Below are 24,947 nucleotides of genomic sequence, written 5' to 3'. Positions count from 1 at the left end.
TAGAATATACTGTCGGAAATGAGTTTTCACAAAGTGAAAACTTAGATCAGAAAAAGCTTTTATGCAGACGGATCTTCGGATCCGTCTGTATGAAAGTAACCTATGGCCACGGATCACGGACACGGATGCCAATCTTGTGTGCATCCGTGTTCTTTCACGGACCCATTGACTTGAATGGGTCCGTGAACCGTTGTCCGTCAAAAAAATAGGACAGGTCATATTTTTTTGACGGACAGGATACACGGATCACGGCCTCGGCTGCAAAACGGTGCATTTTCCGATTTTTCCACGGACCCATTGAAAGTCAATGGGTCCGCGAAAAAAAACGGCACAACGGCCACGGATGCACACAACGGTCGTGTGCATGAGGCCTTAAAGATTAATTTGGTTAGCCACCATTCTAACTATCCCTGGGAGATTAAAGAGAATTGTATTTTTATTGCCTCTACTGTTTCTTGAATATAGAAATATATATTATCTACAAGGTAATAATTACAACACAATGTAAATAAGACATGCATTTAGAATACAGATGAAGCAGAGCTGAATTTGTCATGTTGTGCTGTTCATTGTGTATTATAATATGTTATCATCTATCATTTAGATATGTTATGTGAACTCTAAAATGAAATCATGCACAAAAGAAGTAAACAATTCAGCTTTGCGTTTTCTGTACATATGCATTCAAATAAATGTGTGCCTAGAAGTAAGTGTCATTTGGCTTCGAACCACAAGTGCAGAACCATGTGCAAAGTCGTTTACTTATGGATCAAGAAATGTAAAAAAGTTATATATATCTGAATGAAAACAAAAATCCAAATGGATTCAAAAATAAATAAAATATGTGCATCCATGAGAAAGCCTTTCCTTTCCGTTGGGAAAACTCTTTAAATATGTCTTTTTAGAACGGTCAAAATTCACAAGCTGCTATAAATTATTCTATTTCATTACTGCCGGGTGAAGTTGGCTGTTTGGCATAGTGGTTGAAACAGATTCTGTTTAAATTGTACTATACCACACTGCTGTGATCTTTTTAAAGCAATAATACTGAAATATCAAGAGAAAAACTAAAGTCCTATGTAAAGAGTAAAAAGCGTGTAATAAGATCAGACAGGTAAGATGGATTTTCTTAATAGTTCTGAGTTAGAGATACACGAGTATGCCATTGATATTCATATCCATATTTATTGAGGTATTTTTGATAGAATTTTTGAAATGCAAATCTATTTGAGGATTATAGTATAACATTTTTACTTATTAGGTGCCAGAGATTCGAGTCAGACATGTATCATCAGTCATTTTATCCATGTAGTTGTCAAAATGTTCCCAGTAATGCTAAGCAAGTTTAAGAGGTTGTCTTGGATTTGAATTTTTTTTCTCCTATGAGCAGGTATAAAATAAAATAAAAACATTACTTACACATCAAATCCCCTGCCTCTCCAAGGTCCCCACTTCAGTGGTTCTTACTGGTTCTACAAAGATGACCTTATATACATAATTGATGTGACTGTTGCAGTCAATCACTGACCTCACTGGTCATGTACCATATATGCAAGTATCACCGCTGAGGTCAGTGATTGGCAGCAGTGTTCACAAGAATGATGTATGTGTCGTCATCATTGCAGGACTGGCAGGAACTACCAGAGCGGTGTTGCTCAAGCTGCAGGCGGTTTCTTTTTACACTTTATGCAATTTTCTGCTTGTAGACAATTTTCTTTAATTCCTAGATAACCCTTTTAAGTAACAAGGACACACTGAAAAAAACTCAGCTCTACAGTATAATTTTATCAGGACAAATAAAATCAGAGATTCTGCCATCATAAATTGACGTTCACGCTCTAGGAAATCATCACATCCGATTGGTCTACTCAGAAGCTCTGTAATCTGATGGTTCTAAACCTCTTCAAGGTCTTTGTTACATTGGGATTACTCCGGTCCAACAGAGGAATGATCTGACACTAGTGCACATCAGCTTTTAACTTAAAGAAGACTGCAATGCAATCTGCAGGCAGCATGTTATAGAGCAGGAGAAGCTGAAAAGCCGAAAAACTTGTAATTTATACTTTTATATCCTGGGTTTTTCTAATTTAACTTGTGAACACTTCGGAACAGCACTCATGGTTTTCAGTGATTGATAACATTCCCTGTGTGTATAGAGAGATAGCTGTCAGTCACTGATAGCTCTACACTGGGTGGTCTTAAAGGGAGTCTGTCACCACTATATGACCATATACAACACTTACATGGTGCTGTAGCCCATCTATACATAAATGTGGTGCCTTTGTTAATTTTCTTTAGACATCCAGAAGCAGAAAAAACAAAGTTTATTTCACTCGCAAGTGCCCAGGGCGGCGTTTAGTGTGTAGGAGCCCAGGCTGCTCTACCCAGGCTTCGTCGGGCCGGGGCATGCGAACTAGTTGAATTAATGCCGTGCCCACAATGGGCATTGCAGTGTGCATGCCCCGGATCTAGGGATGATACAAGGGAATAGGAGGAAAGAAAGAGGCTGGGGAGGAGTCGCCCCTGGCCACAAAACACTGAGGGAAGGGGGGCCCAAGCTCAACTCTTGCACCAGGGCCCATGAGCCTTTAGCTACGTCCGTAGTGGTGACAGACTCCCTTTAAATTTAGAAAAGACAGATATATAAATGTGTAAATTACATGTTTTCCCCCAAAACTATATATCAGTGTGTTCATCTTCTCCTGCTCTATAACATGCTGCCTACAGATTGCACTGCATATGTGGTGACAGGTTCTCTTTAATCATAATCTTAAGTCTTAAACTTTTATTTCCATTTTACATACAGGGCATATCAAGGGCTACAAGTTACAAGTTTATTCTCTTACATACTGAGTCATGTGCATGACTCCCAGTGGGTCATCCTCATGTCTTCTGAGTAAAGCAAGCAAATGGCTTTGGGAGCTGAAGAAACATGAGCATGACTCTAGAAGAAAGCACTACGACCCCTTTTTTTTAGAAAATTCCCAATGATGGTTAAAGGCGCTTGGAAGACAATTCCACTTGACTGTAATTGAATTTACCCTGAAAAACCAGGCTGGCTCACAAACTATAATAGATTAGATGCCTTTCAGCGATACACTTATATTTTATCAATATTCCCAAAGGTAAAATTGGTAATCCCCTTTTAATTAAATTTTGACTTTACTTAGGGTGGGTTCACATCTGCGTTCTGGATTCCGTTATGGCTTTCCATTATAACATGGAAATAACGGAATCCATGAGACAGAAGGACGGATCCATTATGCTGCCCATAGACTTTTATTATGACGGAATGCAAAACGGGCGCCTTTAAAAGGCATATCGTCTTAATAGAAGTCTATGGGAATCATAATGGATTCGTCCCATTTCCTTTATGCAGAATGGAGAAAAAAGTCCTGTCAACAGGACTTTGTTTTCCGTCTTGCATAAGGGGAACCAGAAGGATCCGTTATGATTCCCATAGACTTCTATTATGGCGGATCAAAACGGAATGCCTCTAAAGGCTTCTGTTTTGACTTCCGTCTTATGGATTCCATTATTTTCCATTATAACCATGTTATAACGGAAAGCCATAACGGAATCCAGAACGCAGATGTGAGCCCTATAAAACCCTAAGAGCTCTCCCTGACTGCTATGCCCATGCAAAGGTCTTTATGGTAGACGATTGCATGCCCACGTACCTAAGTCTGAAAACCCTATAATAGTGAGGGGACACGACCACCGGCTCCCTGCACTTATTACGGACGGAGTCAGGGTCACCAAGCCAGCAAGGAAACGCAATAAAGTAAAGGACTTATCTGAACAAACAGCAGACACAGCCTCCAGCAATGACCACTTCATCCAGGAAGTAAAATAAACCGCAAAGTGAGGCAGTATGGGAGGGAATATAAAGGAAAAGTATTAGTCTGAATAAGTGGCACCTGGCAGAAGGAAAGGAGATGAGAAAATGAAACCAAAACAAAGAACATCATACAAGAGATAGAGAAGAACGTCTGCAAGACCTTCTCACAGGACTGGCGGTGACAGTACCGCTCCCTCTAGGGGTGGACTCCGGACACTCAGAGCCCACCTTCTCAGGATGAGACCTATGAAAAGCCTTGATGAGACGAGTGGCCGTAATGTCCGCCACTGGGACCCACATCCTCTCCTCAAGACCATAACCTTCCCAATGAACGAGGTACTGAAGAGAACCGTGGATAATGCGAGAATTCACAATCTTAGAGACCTGAAATTCAAGATTACCATCAACAATAATCGGAGGAGGAGGCAAAGAGGAGGGAACAGTGGGTTGGACATAAGGTTTTAATAGGGAATTGTGAAAAATATTATGGATCTTCCAAATCTGAGGAAGATCAAGACGGAAAGCAACGGGATTGATGACGGACAAGATCTTGTAAGGCCCAATAAACTTAGGACCCAACTTCCAGGAGGGAACCTTCAGTTTGATATTCTTTGTAGACAACCACACAGGATCACCCACATTCAGGTCCGGACCAGGCACACGTCTCTTATCCGCCACACGCTTATATCTCTCACTCATCCTCTTCAGATTGCCCTGAATCTTTTACAAAATAAATGACAAAGACGAGGAAAATCTCTCCTCATCAGGTAAACCAGAAGACCCTGTCACGAACTATAGATCCGATCGCTCCGGATCCCACAGCTGTGACGTAGTGACTTTATGACCTTTTATAGCCGGCCTCACAGAGTAGTGGTAATAAAAGTGTCCATCTATATCATAGGTGACCCAGGCTTCAGGAAGATGAGAGTTCACAGTTTTTTTACATAGGCCAGAAGCATATAAGATGGCTACCCAGAGGAATTATGTATGTATGCCGGCACACCTCCCTCTTTTAAAAGGTTGCCTGGGGAAATGGCCACAAGCCTATTCCACAGCAATCCAGCCGTCTCCGGCCGATTCTCCCTGCCGCGACAACGCGTCGGCATTTCCATGTAAACTACCTTTTCTGTTCTGCACGGTGAAGTTGTACTGCTGCAAAATCAGGCTCCTTCTCAGCAGTTTCGCATTGTCTCCTGCGAGACGTGCCAACCAGCTGAGGGGATTGTGATCGGTGATCACTGTGAAACTGCGTCCATACAGGTAGTGCTGTAGCTTTTGCAGGGACCACACAATAGCTAAACACTCCTTCTCTATTGTGGAGTAGCTGGTCTCCCTGGCCAGTAACTTACGGCTCAGGTATAGTACAGGATGCTCCTCCCCGGCCTGGTTCACCTGACTCAGGACTGCACCCAGACCAAAGGCGGAAGCATCCGTGTGGACCACAAACTTCCGAGTGAAATCTGGGGCCTGAAGCACAGGGGCACTGGCTAGTGCATCCTTCAGGGCCTGGAAGCCTTGCTCGCATTCCGGCGTCCATGACACCATCCTGGGCAGCTTCTTCTTGGTCAAGTCTGTCAGAGGCTTGGCCAGGGCGCTATAGTTCGGGATGAACTTCCTATAGTACCCGGCCGTTCCCAAGAAAGACATGACCTGTTTCTTGGTGAGAGGTGTTGGCCATCTCGTAATGGCTTTCACCTTTTCTATTTCAGGCCTCAGTGTGCCTCCTCCTACTCTGTGGCCTAAGTAAGTGACCTCATTCATGCCCAGCTGGCACTTGCTAGGCTTAACAGTTAGTCCAGCCGCAGCAAGTTTGTCCAGTATTTGCGACAGGTGCACCAGGTGCTCCTTCCACGTGGGGCTATACACGGCAATGTCGTCTAAATAGGCGACAGCACATTCTTCTAGTCCTTCCAGCAAGTCATTCACAAGCCTTTGAAAGGTGGCTGGTGCATTCTTCATCCCAAACGGCATTACAGTAAATTCGTATAAGCCGAAAGGGGTGATGAAGGCCGACTTCTCCTGAGCCTCCGAGGTCAGGGGAATCTGCCAATACCCCCTGCTCAGGTCCATGATTGTCAGGTAGCTGGCTCCTGCCAACTTATCTAACAGTTCATCAATCCTGGGCATGGGGTAAGCATCCGAGGTTGTGATGGCATTCAGTTTCCGATAATCCACACAGAACCTGGTTGTCTGATCTTTCTTCGGGACCAGAACCACCGGTGAGGCCCAAGCACTGTGGGATTTCTGAATGACCCCGAGCTGCTTCATCTCCTCGATCTCCCTCCTGAGGTCTGCCTGGACCTCCATTAAGACACGGTAGGCGGACTGCTTTGTGGGAGCATGTGTACCTGTGTCCACATGATGGACTGCAAGGTGAGTTCTCCCGGGTTTCCCTGTAAAAGTGTCACTGTGAGCCGTCGACACTTCTAAGAGCTGAGATCTCTGCTGGGACGAGAGTTGAGGGTTGAGGGTTAAGTCCACCTCCAACTCTCGAGTGTCAGCTAGCAGATCTAGTAGGGGGTCGGCCTCCTCCCTTTCGGGCAGGCTGCAAACCGGCATAACATGTGGCGTTCTCTCGTGATGCTCCTTGAGCATGTTGACGTGAAACGTCTTCTGTCTCCTACCTCCCTCTCCAAGGCCCACCACATAATTTACCTTACTCAGACATTTGACAATGGGGTACGGCCCTTCCCATGCAGCTTGCAGTTTGTTTTGCCGCATTGGAAGCAGGACATAGACCTTCTGCCCCTCCTGGTAGATTCTCTCTCGGGCAGTGCGGTTATACCACTGCTTCTGTTTGCTTTGGGCCTGCACCATATTCTCCTGTACCAGAGCTACAAGCGACTCCATTTTGTCTCGGAACCTGAGGACATAGTCTACTACAGAGACTTCAGTTCTGGCAACCTTGCCTTCCCAAGACTCTCTGATTAGGTCTAGGGGACCTCTTACTCGTCGACCATACAGGAGTTCGAAGGGCGAAAACCCGGTTGACTCCTGGGGAACCTCTCTGTAGGCAAATAGCAGATGAGGTAGATATCGTTCCCAGTCCTTCCCTTGCGCCTCCACGAACGTCTTCAACATCTGCTTCAACGTCCCGTTGAAGCGCTCACAGAGGCCGTTTGTTTGTGGGTGGTAAAGGCTGGCTACGATATGGTTCACCTGTATTTTCCTACAGAGCCCCTGCATGAGTTCAGACATGAACTGAGGTCCTTGGTCGCTGAGAAGCTCAGCTGGGAACCCCACTCTCGTGAAGATCCCTAGCAGGGCCTCCGCAACCTTGTCCGCCCTAATGGAGGATAACGCCACTGCTTCCGGGTAGCGCGTTGCGTAATCCACCAGGGTTAATATGAACCGTTTACCCGAACTGCTGGGGATGGCCAGTGGACCAATGATGTCCACGGCCACCCTCCTGAAGGGTTCATCAATTATCGGTAAGGGATTCAATGGAGCTCGTGACGGTCTCCTGCTTTGCCAACTCGCTGACAGATGGCGACATCTGCCCCGAGGCCAGGCCAGAAAAAATTCTGCATCACCCGGGACTTTGTTTTGGTTATTCCCAGGTGACCAGCTAAGGGGATCTCATGAGCCACTTGCAGTAATTGTTCCCTGAACTGCACAGGTACAATGAGCTGCCTCTTGAGTGGCCCCACCCTACTGTCACTGTGGGAGATGTCCTCCTTATACAGTTTCCCATTGTCCCAACACACTCGGTATTTGTCTCCCTCAGTGGGAGGGCTGGCAGCTAACCCTCTTAGCGGCTCCAAGGTAGGGTCATCTCGCAGGGCCTGCTCAAAGGCAGCACTACAAGTCCCAGCCAGCTGTCCTGTGGCGAACAGGGACAGTGGCTGAGGCTCTGACGCGGTTAAGTCCACGGGGTCCGAACCGGTGGAAGGGGACACTTCCACTTGCTCTTCCCCAATGGAGCGTTCCGCTGCGGCTTTTGCAGCCCTGCGAGTGACGGGCAACACAGGCACAATAATGTCATCACATTTAACATTTGCACAACTTGAATCAGTTAAACACATGTCCGCTACCTGTGTACATACACCCACCATCCCCTCTACATCTCCTGTCATAGGAGAACTGCTCCCACACACCCCACCTCCCACCTCTCGAGGTCCATCCCCAAGGTTATCTGATGTTACGCAAACATCCTTGCACAGTACCTCGGTAAGTCCAGGGACCTCCATAGGGACGGGTGAGTCCTGTGTGCTTCCAGGGGGCACGTAGCACGAGACCAATCGTCCTAGGTCAGTGCCTAATAAAACATTTGTGGGGATCTCCGCAAAGACTCCCACCTCCCTTACTCCACTCCCAGCCCCCCAATCAAGGAAAACACGAGCTTGGGGAACATTAGGGCTCACCCCCCCAACTCCCATGATGGTGAGGCTTTTGCCGGGAATAAGGTCTGCGTCATCCACTAGTTCAGGCCGAACTAGTGTGACTTCGGCTCCTGTATCGCGGAAGCCTGTGGTGCAGCGGTTGCCCACAGTAACCGACTGTAGGTTGTCTGCGGTGTGTCTTGCAGCTCCATTCACCAACAGCACAGATGATGGGTTGCGGGCAAGCTTGCCAGGGGGTGCTGTCTTCTTCTCCGGGCACGAGTGGCTGAGGTGTCCTGGCTTGCCGCACGCATAGCACTTGCGCACGTCTGTCGGTGCTGGCTTGACTGCTTCGGGTCTTTGTGCAGGCCTGTGAAAGGGTCGCTGGACAGGAACCGACAAAGCTGGCCGGGAGGAAGAAGCAGATGAAGAGGTTCCTCCCAGGCGGGACAGAGTGTCTTTGAATGCCCGAGTGCTGGGCATGGCGACGTATTCATCGGCTAGCTCAGCCGCCTCTCGCGCACTCTTCGGCTTGTGCTCACATACATATTTTTGCACATCCGTGGGGCAATTGGAGACAAACTGTTCTCGGACCATCAGATCCGCCAGGGACTGCTTGGTGTCCTCTGTGAGGGGATCAGACCACTGTTGGAAGGTGGTCTGCAACTTGCCCAGATGGTCCATAAAAGTATCTCCGGGCCCTCTCCGCAGGGACCGGAACCGTAAACGGTAAGTCTCTGGAGTCAGCTGGTACTTGACCAGAATAGCCTTTTTGATGACCGCGTAACTGGTACGCTCTGCTAATGGTAGTCCGACCAGGGCCTCTATAGCTTTGCCCTTCAGTGCGGACATTAGATGTCCCGCCCACTGCGGCTCTGGTACCTGGTACTGCTGGCATGAGGTTTCAAAAGCATGCAGGAAAAGATCAATGTCACAGTTCTCAGACTCCATCACAGGCAGTTTTGGCTTGACCATCAGGGATGGGCCTGTGGATGTAGCATGCCTGTCGGACCCCTGAAGCTGTACTCGGGCCAGGTCCAGTTCATGCCTGCGGACAGCTTCCCGTTCTCGTTCTGCAGCCTCGTGCTCAGCCTTGCGCTCTGCCCGACGTGCCTCCAGCAGCCGAAAATATAAGTCCGGGTTACTGAGAATTAGTTGGTCCAGACCATTTTGGGATGGCATAGAGACAGAGTTATGTACAGCTAGAGGACTGCAAGCCCCAGCAGGCTGTCCTCCTCCCAGTTCATCATCCTCATTCTGGGAGGGGGCACCTGGCTCATGGGCCCCTGAGTGTCCTCCATTCTCTGAATCCTGCAGGGATGACTCTTGACTCCTCCGTGCACATAACTCCTGGATAAGGACAGTCTTATTTATCCCATATACTTGGATGCCTTTGTGCTCACACAGAGCTGTGATATCAGACACGCTCAGGACGTCATAATTCACGGATTCGGACATTATTGCCAAATAAAAGATAGGACAGAAAACAAGAGAGAGGGGAGGGTACTGTCGTGAATTATTATTCTATCAAAACTAATGCACTGTGCTTCGTCTTCCAGAATTTTTCAATCCTTTAGTACAGATTTATGGACATAACTTCATGCACTAATATTCTAAGCATACAGAATCCCGTAAGCTGCCACCAGAAAAATGTCACGAACTATGGATCCGATCGCTCCGGATCCCACAGCTGTGACGTAGTGGTCTGTGACGGAGTCTGCGCACACACAGAGACCTCACGTGACCGGGGTATTACCATTCGGCTAACACCCCGCCACTACACTTCGGTAACTGCCACCACGTGGGTTCCCGGTCCACGAGCCGACTATCCGGGTCATTCACTGTCACACAGATCAGTGGATGAATCGGATATCACTTACTGACCAACCGCAGTCAATCACCCCCAGCTACAATTCCTAAATGCAATTTAACTAACTAACTGGTAACGTCTCTTCAAAGGCAAGGTACGTTGTTCAGCAGCTTAGAATATGGAAGACTTGGCCATTTAGATTTTATAATCTTTAATAAGAGGTAAAAAGCAGTGCATACAAGTCTAATGAAAATGACTATAAATCTACAGAATAATAGGCGCAGCCTGTAATTGTGGGAGGGGCATGCAGTACTTAGGCCGGCACTCACCTCCTCTCCAGCCTGACGTTCCAGCGGCGTGCAGTACGGTCCGGTCCTCAGCTGTGGCCTCCTCACTTCCGGGTCCGCCCCTCAGCTTCCTCCTGCTGCTTCTCCAGCGTTCAGCTCTCCTCAGCTCCCGGCGTCAAGGACACCACGCGTGCAGTGCGCTCCGGTCCTCAGCTGTGGCCTCCTCACTTCCAGGTCCGCCCCTCAGCTTCCTCCTGCTGCGTCTCCAGCGTCGGCCTTCTTTCGCTCCCGGCATCTCAAGGTATGTCTAGCGCAGCTCCTGCCTGCCACCTCACGCTGCCTGGGTGAATCGGCCGCCAGGGTCTCGCTTCCAGTGTTGATCACGAATATTCGAGTTGGGAATTTTAATTGCGAATATCGGCACTTCGAGAATTCGCGAATATTTTGATTATCGCAAAATATATTCGAAATTGCGAATATTCGATTTTTGCGAAAATACTAGTTCATGCAAATTTTTATGCGAAAAAATTTGTATGCGAATTTTCGCAAATCAAGAAAATAATGCCTGGAGATCATGAATTCGCGAATTCTCGAATACATGGCGAATATTCGTCCAAAATATTCGCGAAATTTCGCAAATTCGAATATTGCCCCTGCCGCTCATCACTACTCGCTTCCCGCGTCTGTCTGGTCTGAATGCCTGTCCCTTACCCTCCCTCATCTTTTTCTGTCTGCCCCCCTCTGTCCACCGGGGCTTGGTTTTTTCTCTGCTTCCCTGGAGGTACTTGCGCGTTTCTGGGGCTATTGTCGCGCATTCCCATAGTCTGGTGGGGCGCACAACAATAAACGCATGCTTGTTCTGAGGCTGCACCTGTTGGACGCCTGCGGCTTGCGCCTACAGAACACAACATGAATGCTCAGGTCCTAACCCATCGAGCCGTCCCCCAGCTGCAGCAAGTTTTTCCTCCAGCCACTGCGGAGTCTTGTTCCATGCTCCGAGTATGTCGGCCTCCGCAGTCGCTAGTTCATGTCTCTGGGCCTCATCTCTGGTTGTCCTTTTTCTATCACACCACCTTTTCTATTACACCGCGGCCCTCGGTCTCTCCGAGTGTTCCGCATCACAGCGTTCTCGCCTTATTTTCTGTCGTGGCTTATTCTTCCCGGGTCCCCGGGCTCTCTCTCTCGCGGTGTTCATCCTGTCTCAAGCCTTGGATCGCCCAGGGTCGTCTCTTTTCCGGTTCGCCCGGTTCGCGTGTTTGTCTCCTGGATCGCCCAGGTCCCTTCCCTAGTTCGCCTGGGGTTCTTCTTTCTCCTGGATCGCCCAGGTCTCTTCCCTAGTTCGCCTGGGGTTCTTCTTTCTCCTGGATCGCCCAGGTTTCTACCCTGGTTCGCCTGGGGTTCTTTTTCTTTCTCCTGGATCGCCCAGGTCTCTACCCTAGTTCGCCCGGGGTTCCTCCTTCCTCCTGGATCGCCCAGCTCTGTTTTTCAGTTCTCGGTTACCTGGTCTCTCTGCTATTCACGGGTGTGGGTTGTCCATACTTCTTGCTTCCAGTCGGCTGTCCCTTGTACCCCTGGGTCCTGTCTCAGGCTCTCCCATCTCCTGGGCCAGTCTGGTCGACTGCTCCTCTTCTGGCGTCTTACCTGTCTTTGCTTCCTTTGGGGGTTCGCCTCCCATCTCGCTTCCCAGCTGTCGCTCATCTGGTCCTCATATGCGTTATCTTCAGATCGCAGGTTCGGTCCGTTTTTTTTTCGGCTCGCGTCAGTCAAAGGTTTTAAAATCTTTCCTCAGGTAAGTTCAGGTCTTGTTCGGTCCATCTGAGGACCGTATTTTTTGTTTGTTTTCCTCTTCTCGTCTGCAGGTCTGGATTTTTCTTTAGCTTACCGGTTCGCATTCGGATTCAGATCTCCTTTTCCTTGGTCTTGGGCGTCTTCTGGTAAGTATTTTAAATAGTTTCGTTTCCCTCGCTTTTCATCTTCATTTTCGGCTGCTCCTTCGCGTCCGCAGCTTCGTTTTTCCTCTCATTTACATTTTTCCGCAGGTCGGTGACCCGGAGGCCGTGGATGCCCTCCTTCGATCCGAAGTGGAAAAGGGTTTCATCATCGGTCCCTTTCTCCACATTCCGTTTCAGTCCTGGCGGATCAACCCCATCGGGCTGGTTGTGAAACAATCCTCCAATTAAAACGCCTCATCTACGACCCGTCAGCGCCTCATATGTCATCCATCCCAAGCCTGAATTCCCTTATCCCCTCTGAGGAGTATTCCATGCAATACTCGTCAGTTGAGGAAGCCATTTAGCTCATTCTCCAGTCGGGGGTTGGGTCCTGGCTTGCCAAGGTAGACATAGCTGATGCCTTCAAGCTTCTCCCGGTCCACCCGCATCTTTGGAGCTACTATGGTATCAATTGGTCGGACAGGGTTATTTTGCCAACCGCTTAACCTTTGGGTCCAAGAGCAGCCCCTGGCTGTTCGACCAGTTTGCCAGGGCTCTCCATTGGATCCTGGTGCATCACGGAGGTCTTCCCATGGTAATTCATTACCTGGACGATTTCTTGCTCATTGAGAATCCTCATCCGGTCCCTTCAATTCCCGCTACCCTCTTGGAGTTCTTCTCCCTCCTCCAGGTGCCCGTGGCCTCCTCCAAGACCGAGGGCCCTGCCACCAGGGTGATCTTCTGGGCATCACATTAGATTCCGTCAAGATGGAGGCCAGTCTGCCACCTGAAAAGTTGACCAGGATCCGCTCTGCCATCTCCCGGGCGGTCAGCGCTCTGTCCCTGACCAAGGCGGAAGCTTCAGTCCTTACTGGGTCTGCTGAATCACGCCTCGAAGATCATGCCCCAGGGCCGGTCTTTTCTGGCCGGCCTGTTGCATCTTCTTTCCACAGTTCGTGACCAGGATTCTGTTGTCCACCTCGACCGCCACGCCATCTCGGATCTTGCCATGTGGAACACCTTCCTTTCAGAATGGAACGGCATTCCCTCTTCGTTCCCCGTCGGGACTCGGCTTCCCCGATTATTTTCTCGGACGCAGCCGGTTCCATCGGCTTTGCCGCCATCTTCAGGTCCCACTGGCTGGTGGCCAGGTGGCCCCCGGAAATCCAAGCAGACCCAGCTGCCATCGGGTCTTCTCCTTTACTGGAATTATATCCCATCGTGGCTGCCGCCTTAGTCTGGGGCAGCTCCTGGTCCAACTTGCCAGTCTTGTTCGTCACGGACAACCAGTCCCTGGTCGATATTATCAATTCCGGCAGGTCCAGATCTCTCCGGGTCATAGCTCTACTGCGGAAATTAGTGTGGCTATCCCTCACCCACAACTTCCACGTCCGTTGTGCTCACATTCCAGGGGATTCCAATACTGCCGCTGGCGCCCTCTCCCGTTTCTGTTTTTCCACTTTCTTTCAGGAAATGCCCGAAGCAGATCATCCCGGTACGCAGGTTCCTCCACTAAGCTCATTCATCCTGGATTAGCATCCCTGGTGGTCCAGGCAGAGAGACTGGTCGAGGGTTCTCTTTCCCTCAGCACAGCCAGGAATTATCGGGCCGGCTTCACAGCTTTCAGCAAGTTTGCTCGAGAATTCCCAAGGGGTCAGCTGGAGGAAACCTCATATGTCTTGGCGTTCATTGCATTTTTGCCACACTCGCCTCTCCTTGTCGCACAACACCATCAAGCTATATTTAGCAGGGCTCCAGCATTATCGCATGATCGCCAAGCCAGATAGGGGTTCCATCCTTGCTTCACAAGCCGTCAAGGCAACACTCAGGGGTCTGCAGAAGAAGGGAAAGTGTCCGCGCACCCGTAGACTGCCGGTGTCGGGGGAATTGTTCAGAGCCCTATCCTCGGCCTTAGACAGCAGTCCTTTTGGGCCCTCTCTCAGCACGGTTCTGAAGGCGGCTATTTACCTCGGGTTCTACGGCTTCCTCAGGCCTGGTGAATTTACGTCGGGCTCCGGGCGTCATAGCTTCCTCCAGAAACGCCACCCAGTCTGGTCCACAGACCATTTTGTCCTCCATCTCCCGTCCTCCAAAACCACCAGTCTGGTCCTCCCACGGAGATTAAGTTCTTCCCTTCAGGTAACCGTTGGTGCCCATCAAGGTTCTGTGGCAATTATCGTACTGCTTCACGGTCTCTCCACCAGACTCCCCTCTTCTGCCTTGCGTGGGTCAGCCACTCACCACATCAAAATTCATGTCCCTCGTCCGGTCCCTGATGCAGGGGTTGGGTCACGACCCCAGTACCATTTCAGGTCATTCCTTCCGCGTTGGGGCTGCGTCGGCAGCATCCAAGCATCAGGTCCCCGCACATGTCATCCGCTGCATGGGGCGTTGGCGTTCGTCCTGTTTCGCCCGCTATACACCAAATCCCCAGGCAGAAATCTCTCAGGCCTTCCGTACACTGGCTTGTGATATTCAATAAAACTATGTCACCTATTCAGAGTCTTTGGCCCCTTTTCTTGGCGTACCCGTGACCGTGGCTCCCGGCACACCCCAGCCTCTAGGTTCAGGGTTAAGGGTTTCCCCTTTCCCACTTCCACCATCCTAGCCCTGACCACAAATAGTTAAGGCTGCAGCGCAGCCTGTAATTGTGGGAGGGGCATGCAGTACTTAGGCCGGCACTCACCTCCTCTCCAGCCTGACGTTCCAGCGGCGTGCCCCTCCCTCCCTCCCCTTTTCTCCACTCTCACCTTGGGTATGCCCCCTTTTCTTGGCGTACCCGCGACCGTGGCTCCCGGCACACCCAAGCCTCTAGGTTCAGGGTTAAGGGTTTCCCCTTTCCCACTTCCACCATCCTAGCCCTGACCACAATATAAATAATCACGACAGTTCAAATGAAAGGGAAAAAGATGAAAGAATACTTAGTTTCTCTGGAGGGTTTCAGATGGTCGTTCATATGTCCTTTTTGAATCCTTGCAAACCCCTTTTCAGTATGTATCAGGGGAGACCCTCAAAGTTCTTCTGATACAGGGATATGCTGTCAATTTCCAATTAAGTGTCTGGTGATGTTCCATGGGTCTCTCTCTTCTGTCCTTGTGCACGGATTTTTATGAACTCCCCCATGGGCAGGAGACTTACTCCTGTCAGCCAATGGCAGCAGAGTGACTGTGAAGCCTAGGGATTGGCCTCCAAGTGTTTTATGACCCCATCAAAGTTCAGTTCCTACAATGAGGATTATACTTAAGCCCGTATCTCCTTGATACATTGGCATATTTTTATACAGAATACATATTTGCGATCCTTATTTATTTACCTACAGAATGAGACCACACACGGTAATGCTGGGACCTGTAGTTCTTCTACCACCCATAGGTCAGCTACGGAATCACATCCTCTAGTCATATTTGATACCCAATTAACCACAATACTCTGTAGAGCCTGGGTCTGGTGTCAGAAAGGGCATAAGTTGATTCATAAATGAGATATGAAAGTGGACTGGTTTTATGCCCAGAGCTAATTAAGGGGCTATTAGCTCTCCTCAAACCAGACCTGGAAATTAATGATGTTACGCTCCAGCCAGGCTTGACAGTGAGCTGATCTTTATCTTATAGGACAGGATGAGCTGGGCCTGGTATAGCCTTTATGACCTTTTATAGCCGGCCTCACAGAGTAGTGGTAATAAAAGTGTCCATCTATATCATAGTAACAATATAGATAGGTCCGGCAGCACTCCTATGTCCAAAAAGCAACCAATTTGGAAAGTCCATGCACTATACCTTAGTCACGGTAGTATTGGTGCCAGCAGATCGGGATCCTGGCTGTTGATCCACCATCAATTAGTAATATAAAAGAATCCGCAGCACTCGTCAATTAATAGTGAATAGAATGGATTTATTCCATAAAACAGCAAGGAAATGCGACGTTTCGACCGTTCCCGGTCTTTTTCAAGCCTTGAAAAAGACCGGGAACGGTCGAAACGTCGCATTTCCTTGCTGTTTTATGGAATAAATCCATTCTATTCACTATTAATTGACGAGTGCTGCGGATTCTTTTATATTACACATCTATATCATAGGTGACCCAGGCTTCAGGAAGATGAGAGTTCAGAGTTTTTTTACATAGGCCAGAAGCATATAAGATGGCTACCCAGAGGAATTATGTATGTATGCCGGCACAGACCCCTCTCCAGAGAATGTCCCAAACTGCGGATGAAACCCATATGCACCAAAAAATGGTGACTTATCAGAGGACTCCTGGCGACGGTAATTTAAAGCAAACTCAGCAAGGGACAAGAAAGAATACCAATCTTCCTGATTCTCCGCCACAAAACAGCGCAGGTATGTCTCCAGATTCTGATTGACGCGTTCGGTCTGACCATTCGACTGCGGGTGAAAAGCAGAAGAGAACGTCAACCGAACCCCCAAGCAAGAACAGAAGGCCTTCCAGAATCTGGAAACAAATTGCGTGCCCCTATCAGAAACGATGTCTGAAGGGATGCCATGCAATTTAACAATATGATCAACAAACTCTTGCGCAAGCGTCTTAGCATTGGGTAACCCAGGAAAGGGAATAAAATGTGCCATTTTGCTAAAACGGTCCACTACCACCAGAATCACGGTCTTCCCCGAGGAACGAGGCAGGTCCGTAATGAAGTCCATGGACAGATGCTTCCAAGGATGGGAAGGAATGGGTAACGGGAGAAGAGAACCTGATGGCCGTGAATGAGGGATCTTGGCACAAGCGCAGGTCTCGCAGGCTGCCACAAAACCCTCAACCGTCTTACGAAGAGCCGGCCACCAGAATCTCCGAGCAATGAGATCCACTGTGGCTCTACTCCCCGGGTGCCCAGCAAGGACAGTATCGTGGTGCTCCTTAAAAACCTTGTGTCGTAAAGCGAGAGGCACAAACAACCTCCTAGGAGTACAAAGATCAGGAGCCTCTGCCTGGGCTGCCTGAACCTCTGCCTCCAAATCAGGATAAAGAGCAGAGACAACCACCCCTTCAGCCAAAATGGGACCCGGGTCTTCAAAGTTCCCCCCTCCCGGAAAACAACGTGACAGGGCATCCACCTTCACATTTTTAACCCCAGGGCGGAATGTAACAACTAAATTAAACGTAGAAAAGAACAAAGACCATCTGGCCTGTCTCGGGTTCAGACGCTTGGCCGATTCCAAGTAGGCCAGATTCTTATGGTCGGTAAAGACAGTAATAGGGTGTCTGGCTCCCTCTAACCAATGGCGCCATTCCTCAAAAGCTAATTTGATGGCCAACAACTCCCTATCTCCCACATCGTAATTTCTCTCTGCAGAGGATCGTTTCCTTGAGAAAAAGGCACACGGTCGCCATCTGGCAGGAGAGACCCTGAGATAAGACCGCACCCACACCCACCTCAGAAGCGTCCACCTCAACAATAAAAGGTAGAGAGACATCAGGTTGTACCAAAATGGGAGCGGAAGCAAAACTCTCTTTAATACTAGAAAAGGCTTTAAGCGCATCTACCGACCACGAGGAAAAATCCACCCCCTTTTTAGTCATATCAGTGAGTGGCTTAACAACAGAGGAATAATTCAAAATGAACTTTCTGTAATAATTGGCAAAGCCCAAAAACCGCATCAGTGCCTTCTGATTCTCAGGAAGCTCCCAATCAAGCACAGCGCAGACCTTCTCAGGGTCCATCCGAAAACCAGAAGCCGAGAGAAGAAAACCAAGAAATTGAATCTCCGGAACCGCAAACACACATTTTTCCAGTTTAGCATACAATTTGTTCTCCCGCAGAATCAGCAAGACCTGACATAGGTGGTCCCGATGAGTCTTGAAATCAGGAGAAAAAATCAAAATGTCATCTAGATACACCAGTACAAATTTCCCCATTAAATGATAAAAAATGCTGTTCACAAAATGTTGGAAGACGGCCGGAGCATTCATCAAACCAAAGGGCATAACCAAATTCTCGAAATGACCCTCAGGGGTATTGAAGGCCGTCTTCCATTCGTTCCCTACCCTGACCCTGACTAGGTTGTATGCCCCTCTTAAATCCAACTTAGAAAAAACTTTAGCCCCAACAATCTGGTTAAACAGGTCCGGGATCAGAGGAAGCGGATTTAGGTCACGAATCGTGATACGGTTCAGCTCCCTGAAATCCAGACAAGGTCTTAAAGAAGCATCTTTTTTCTTAACAAAAAAAACCCAGCGGCAACAGGCGACTTCGATAGTCGGATGTGTCCCTTTCTCAGGCTCTCAGAGATATAAGTACGCATAGCGACCCTTTCAGGTTGGGAGATATTGTATAGTCGTGATTTTGGCAGCTTGGCGCCTGGGATGAGATTAATAAGGCAGTCGTACTCCCGGTGAGGGGGCAACTCCTGGACACCACTCTCGGAAAACACATCAAAAAATTCAGAGAGAAAAGATGGCACAGTCTTGGTAGAAACCTCTGAAAGAGATGCCGTGAGGCAATTCTCTATGCAAAACTCACTCCAACCATTTATTTGCCTTGCTTGCCAATCAATGGTGGGGTTATGTTTAGTGAGCCAGGGTAGCCCCAACACTAGAGGAGTAGGTAATCCGCTTAAGACGAAACATGACATATCCTCAACATGAGCGTCACCCACCGTCAAACAGATATTGTGAACTATGCCCTTTAACGATCTTTGAGAAAGTGGAGTGGAATCGATAGCAAAAACAGGTATATCCTTTTCCAAAGTGCATACCTCAAAACCATGCGTTGTTGCAAATTGATTATCAATGAGATTGACAGCTTCTCCACTATCTACAAAAATCTCACAAACAATATTTTTGCTGTCTAGCTCCACCCTGGCAGGTAGGAGAAAACGGGAACTACAAGCAAATGGCAAACCTTTAATTTCCGCATCAACCTTGCCAATAGTAGCAAACGTTTTTAGAGGGTTTTTCATGTTTTGTTTTGTTTTTATTACCCTCAGAAAACTTAATGAATCTCCTAGAGGGGCAAACATTAGCTAAATGATTTATTCCCCCACAACAGAAACAAACCCTCCTCTGAGAGCTGAATCCTCTACTATCAGAGGCAAGCAAACCCAGCTTCATGGCCTCCTCCTCAGAGGGGATTGAGACAGACTGAGACCCCTGCGCACTGAATGAGACAGCCCCACTGTCCTAGGGCTGAATATGACAGGAAAGAGTAGTCTCCTCTCTCTCTCTAAGACACTTGTCAATTCGAACAGCTAGAGACATGGCTGACTCTAACGACGCTGGTCTCTCATAAAAAGTGAATGCATCTTTCAATCTTTCCGAAAGACCATGGCAAAATTGACTTCGGAGTGCAGCATCATGCCAACCAGTATCAGTTGCCCATCTCCGAAATTCAGAACAATATATCTCTGCGGACTGTTTAACCTGGCATAAAAAACGCAGTTTAGATTCAGCATTACGATCCGGGTTATCATATATCTGCCCCAGGGCTACAAAAAATTCATCCACCGATCGGAGGAGCCGTGCCCCCACCAGCAGCGAAAAGGCCCAAGACTGAGCGTTATCCCTGAGCAGCGAGATGATGATCCCCACCCTCTGCTCCTCATCACCAGAGGAATGGAGAAGTAGGCGGAAATGGAGTTTGCAAGCCTCTCTAAAGCGAACAAAATTTTTACTACCTCCGGAAAACGTATCCGGAAGCGATATCTTAGGCTCGGAACAAACTCCATGAACGCAAGCAGAACAGGTCACCTGAAACTGAGACAAAGTTTTACAGAGATCTGCTACCTCCAGCGAAAGACCTTGCATGTGGTAAATCAAGGCTGAAACCGGATCCATGCTTAAGACGGTTATGGCGGTTTATAATGTCATGGATGAAGTTAGCAGAAAGCTGGAACTTATAAATAAACGTGCAACTGGCTTGATCCCAAACTAAGGAGCATATAGATGCCCTATAATACCATAAGAGCTCTCCCTGACTGCTATGCCCATGCAAAGGTCTTTATGGTAGACGATTGCATGGCCACGTACCTAAGTCTGTGTGACACCTGAAAACCCTATAATAGTGAGGGGACACGACCACCGGCTCCCTGCACTTAATACGGATGGAGTCAGGGTCACCAAGCCAGCAAGGAAACACAATAAAGTAAAGGACTTATCTGAACAAACAGCAGACACAGCCTCTAGCAATGACAACTTCATCCAGGAAGTAATATAAACCGCAAAGTGAGGCAGTATGGGAAGGAATATAAAGGAAAAGGATTAGTCTGAATAAGTGGCACCTGGCAGAAGGAAAGGAGATGAGAAAGTGAAACCAAAACAAAGAACATCATACAAGAGATAGAGAAGAACGTCTGCAAGACCTTCTCACAGGACTGGCAGTGACATGAGTATGCTATTCCAATGTCAGTAACTGTGGGTGTGTGTGTGCACAAGAGTATTTTCATTCATAAATTATTTTGCTGGCAATTAACTTTTCCAAGGACATTACTCCACTGACACTGTATTGCTCACAAAAACATTTAGAAGTAAATGTAGCTAAATTTTAAATCTTGCTTTGTAATCTTATGAAAATGCTGCAATATAAAGTTTTGGAGCCCTAAGCATAAGAAAAGAGCATTCAGGGGCGTGGCCAGCGATGAAAGTGTGAGGACACGCTCAATGTGAGCTCTGCTGCACCCCTGATTAAAGCAAGCCCTCACCTGCTCTTAATGATGAGGAAAACTACTAAAAAGGGTCGAGCCCGTCCATCTGCTGCCCTTACCGCTTCCCATGGCGACTTGTGCACTTACTTCTCCAGGCAGGCCAACCTTGAACCAGGAACGCCACCGTACCTGGCATGCTTGCCCCAAGATGGAGGCGGCTCCCTCTCCACACGGCTTGCCGAAGTGGCCACCCGGCCGAATGGGACCCGGTCTCCGAATGCAAGGAAACGCCGCTCCCTCTCTGCACCACCCATGGCTAGACCTGAATGCGAGGCACCTCCTGGGCCTGACTTGCCGCCCAACCAAGCAGCTTCTCTGGCGCATGAAGCAAAAAAAGACCGCCAGCACCCGCTCTTGCAGGACCAGCGGGAGGATGCAGCTCCAGCTAGCCTTGACGAAGATGAGGACAATGGACGAGAGCTGCGCACCTCCCCAGGCAAGCCCGCAAGTTCCCCTTTTCTCTTCTGCTGCCCTCCTCCCTTGCCCCACGGTCCTCTCCTGCCCCCTCTCACTCCCCAGGCTCTGCGCTGAGGCCAGGGGCACAATCTTTTTGGCCTCAAAACGTACCCAGCTTGTCCGTCCACTCCTGCACGCCAGCATTGTGTACCCATCTATCACAGCATCCAGGCCCTAGATCCCTGGAATTGGCGAATGCCAAGGGCATATACCGACACCATTAGGATCTGTCTTTGGCCTTGGACGACCACGAGCGGCATCCCATGGGCCCCCTCTCTCCGCCAGACTCACTTAGCCCTAGTGGCGTCCCCCCATTGGTCGACTGGGTCATCGTGGGACAGGATGATCTCCTAACCCATCTTCCAAGCCCCAAAGCCCAGGGGCCCCTCCCCACCACCTCCCATTCTCAAAACCCTATAAATAATTTGCCTGTGAAGGCCCGGTCATTTACAACAGCATCTGATGAGAACTCTAGACCACCTACCATAGCGGATTTATGTGCTCTTCTTTGCTACTTACCCTCTAAAGAGGACTTTTCTAGCTTTGCTGCTAATATCTTACAAGAATGCAAGCAGGAATTCAACCAGTTCCGAACAGATTTATCTACCCTTACCAACCGTGTGGATTCCATTGCTCAAGACCACACGGTGGTGCCCGCTGATGTGAAAGCCCTTCAAGCTGTCAGTCAGATTCAAGAAGCACAAATTCATGCCCTGCAACAACACTTGAATGATTCGGAGAACGTTGCAACAATCTCCGTATCAGAGGCCTTCCAGAATCCGTTTCTGCTGCTGACCTTTTTCCCGCCCTCCTATCGATATTTAATAACATTCTGGAGCGCCCTAGTGTAATGCACCGAGCTGTTTTGCGAGGATCTCAACTGCGGAATCGTGTTGCATTAACCAGTGCCCAAGACCCAGAAGGAAAGTGAGGTTATAGATCAGGTTCAGTAGTGGATTCCCAGGCGGCTCTCTCAAACAACTGAGCGGAGAGTTAGGGATCCTAACATCATACACCTGTTCCCTGCTCTGAATGCATTATTAACGGCGAGATGCCATACGCCCTACAGGTGGATGCAGTAATTCATTTTGGTGTAGGCAACAGTTATAGTCCATAAATCATGTTTTGCATAACACACACCTTACTTGCATAACTTAAACAGAGAACGGAGTGCCTTGAATATTACTGCTTAGTTGGAAGGTATTGATAGTCCAGGTTATATTCAGCCACTGAATTTACTATACTTGCGGTTTGGTAGAATCCTGAGTAGCGTCCCGGATTGCCAGGGAGGTTAGTTGAGTAAGGAGTAAGGTTCCCAGGAGTTCTGGGGTCCGGATCCAATGCCTATGGGGGAGGCTTCAGTAGCAGTATGCACGGCGCACACTCCAAATTAGTGGAACGCTGTGCATAGCTGCCTCGGCGCTTATATGGGGTAGCTCCGCCCTGTGGGAGGAGCCCATGACGTCATCGCGCACGTTGCGTTCCAGCGTGGAACGCAAACGCCGCTGTGATGACCCGAGCAGTTGCTGCACTCCAGATGGAACCACCCTGCCGATCCGTTACAGTACCCCCCTCCCAAGGGAACCCCTCTGGGGTACCCTAGAAGGGGAGGGCCGGTCGGGGAACCTGCGGTGAAACTCCCTTTGCAATTTTGGAGCGTGGACAACATCGGCCTCCTCCCAGGAATCATCTTGGGGACCATAACCCTTCCATCGTATGAGGTACTGGAGTCTCCCCCTCCTCCTTCTGGAATCCAAGAGCTCCTCAACCTCGAACTCTTCATCACCTTGGACAATGACCGGAGGTGACGGGGCAGGGTTCCTGCCCGGGAAAGGGTTAGGACGAAAAGGCTTCAACAAAGATACGTGAAAGGTGGGGTGTACCTGAAAACGAGGAGGTAGAATGAGTTTCATCGTGTTGGGGTTGACGACCTTCTCGATACGGAATGGTCCCAGGAACTGTTTCCCCAATTTTTTAGAGGGAGTACCCAAGCGGAGGTTTTTGGTGGACAGCCAGACGGAGTCCCCTGCTTGATATGGGGGATTCGGCCTTCTGCGTCAATCATAATAAAATTTTTGTCGATCTCTAGCTCGGATAAGGTTTTCTTTAAGCTCCTTGAGGGTCTTCTGTAATGTGGAGATGTAATCTTCAGTAGCTGGCACGTTAGTAGGGATACTCATCGGAGTGAGAGGAGAAGGGTGAAAACCGTAGTTCGAGAAGAATGGAGAGTGAAGAGTGGAGGCACTTTTGGAATTGTTATAAGAGAATTCCGCGAGAGGAAGCAGGCGCTCCCAGTCGTCCTGGAGATATGAGCAGTGACAGCGAAGGTACTGCTCGAGGCATTGGTTTACTCTCTCAGTTTGTCCGTTTGTCTGTGGGTGGTATGCACTGGACATCCGATGGTCTATCTGGAGTTTCCCACAAAGAGCCTTCCAGAACTTGGAGATGAATTGTGAGCCTCTGTCCGATATCAGTTTAGTAGGCACTCCATGTAGACGGACGATGTTAGTCACAAAAACCTCAGCAGTCTCCTTCGAAGATGGTAATTTTTTCAGGGCCACAAAATGTGCCATTTTTGTTAGTAGATCAACAACAACAAGTACGATATTATGACCATGTGAGGGAGGAAGATCAACTATAAAATCGAGTGATACCCACTCCCAGGGTCTGGTGGGTATCGGGAGATTCATTAGTAGGCCGTAAGGTTGCTTACGATCATGTTTGCAGGTGGCACAAATCTCACATGAGGCGACGTAGTCCTCAATTTCCTGTGTCATGTTGGGCCACCAGTAATATCTGCGGACTAAATCCACGGTTTTGGAGATGCCCGGATGACCCGACATGGGAGTGTCATGGCATAGTTGAATTACTTGTGTTGTAACGTTTGGTGGTACGTATAGATGATCTCCCTTATAATAGAACCCTTCATCATCCTTTACGGAGTCCTGGAGGTAGATCGTTTTCATTTAGGGTTAAACAGTCCTTGAGTCTTTGTCGTAGAGCTACAGTGGCGATAATTTTTTTTGGTGGAATTACCCACGAAGGGAATTCTGCCCCTGGATGGGGATCATTCAAACGAGATAGCGCGTCTGCCTTTCCGTTTTTTGAGCCGGGTCTGTACGTGATTTGAAAATCGAAGCGGTCGAAGAAGAAACTCCACCTCACTTGGCGAGAGGATAATGTCTTACCGGTCTTTAGGTATTGGAGGTTGCGGTGGTCTGAGTATATGGTGATTGGGTGTGTCGAGCCTTCCAATATATGTCTCCAATTTTCCAACGCGTTTTTTATTGCCAGAAGTTCCTTTTCCCCTAAGGGGTAGTTAACCTCGGCCGGATTGAGTGTCCGGGAGAAAAACCCTACCGGATGTAGGGGCGTCATTAATGATGAACGTTGAGATAAGACAGCTCCTACAGCATGTTGGGAAGCATCCACTTCGAGGACGTACAAGTTGTTAGGGTCAGGTATGGTGAGAATGGGAGCGGATGTAAACCTGTCCTTCAGTAGTTGGAATGCTTCCTGAGCTTCTCCATTCCATTTGAACCTCGTGTGGATGCTTGTAAGTCTGGTGAGCGGTTTTGTAGTTGCAGAGTAATTCTTGATGAATTTCCTATAGAAATTAGCGAACCCCAGAAACCTTTGAAGTGCC

Source organism: Bufo gargarizans, chromosome 1 (genome assembly GCF_014858855.1).
Source record: "Bufo gargarizans isolate SCDJY-AF-19 chromosome 1, ASM1485885v1, whole genome shotgun sequence".
NCBI lineage: Eukaryota > Metazoa > Chordata > Amphibia > Anura > Bufonidae > Bufo > Bufo gargarizans.
The sequence above is the reverse complement of the archived record's forward strand: the minus strand, read 5'-3'. Positions refer to the sequence as shown.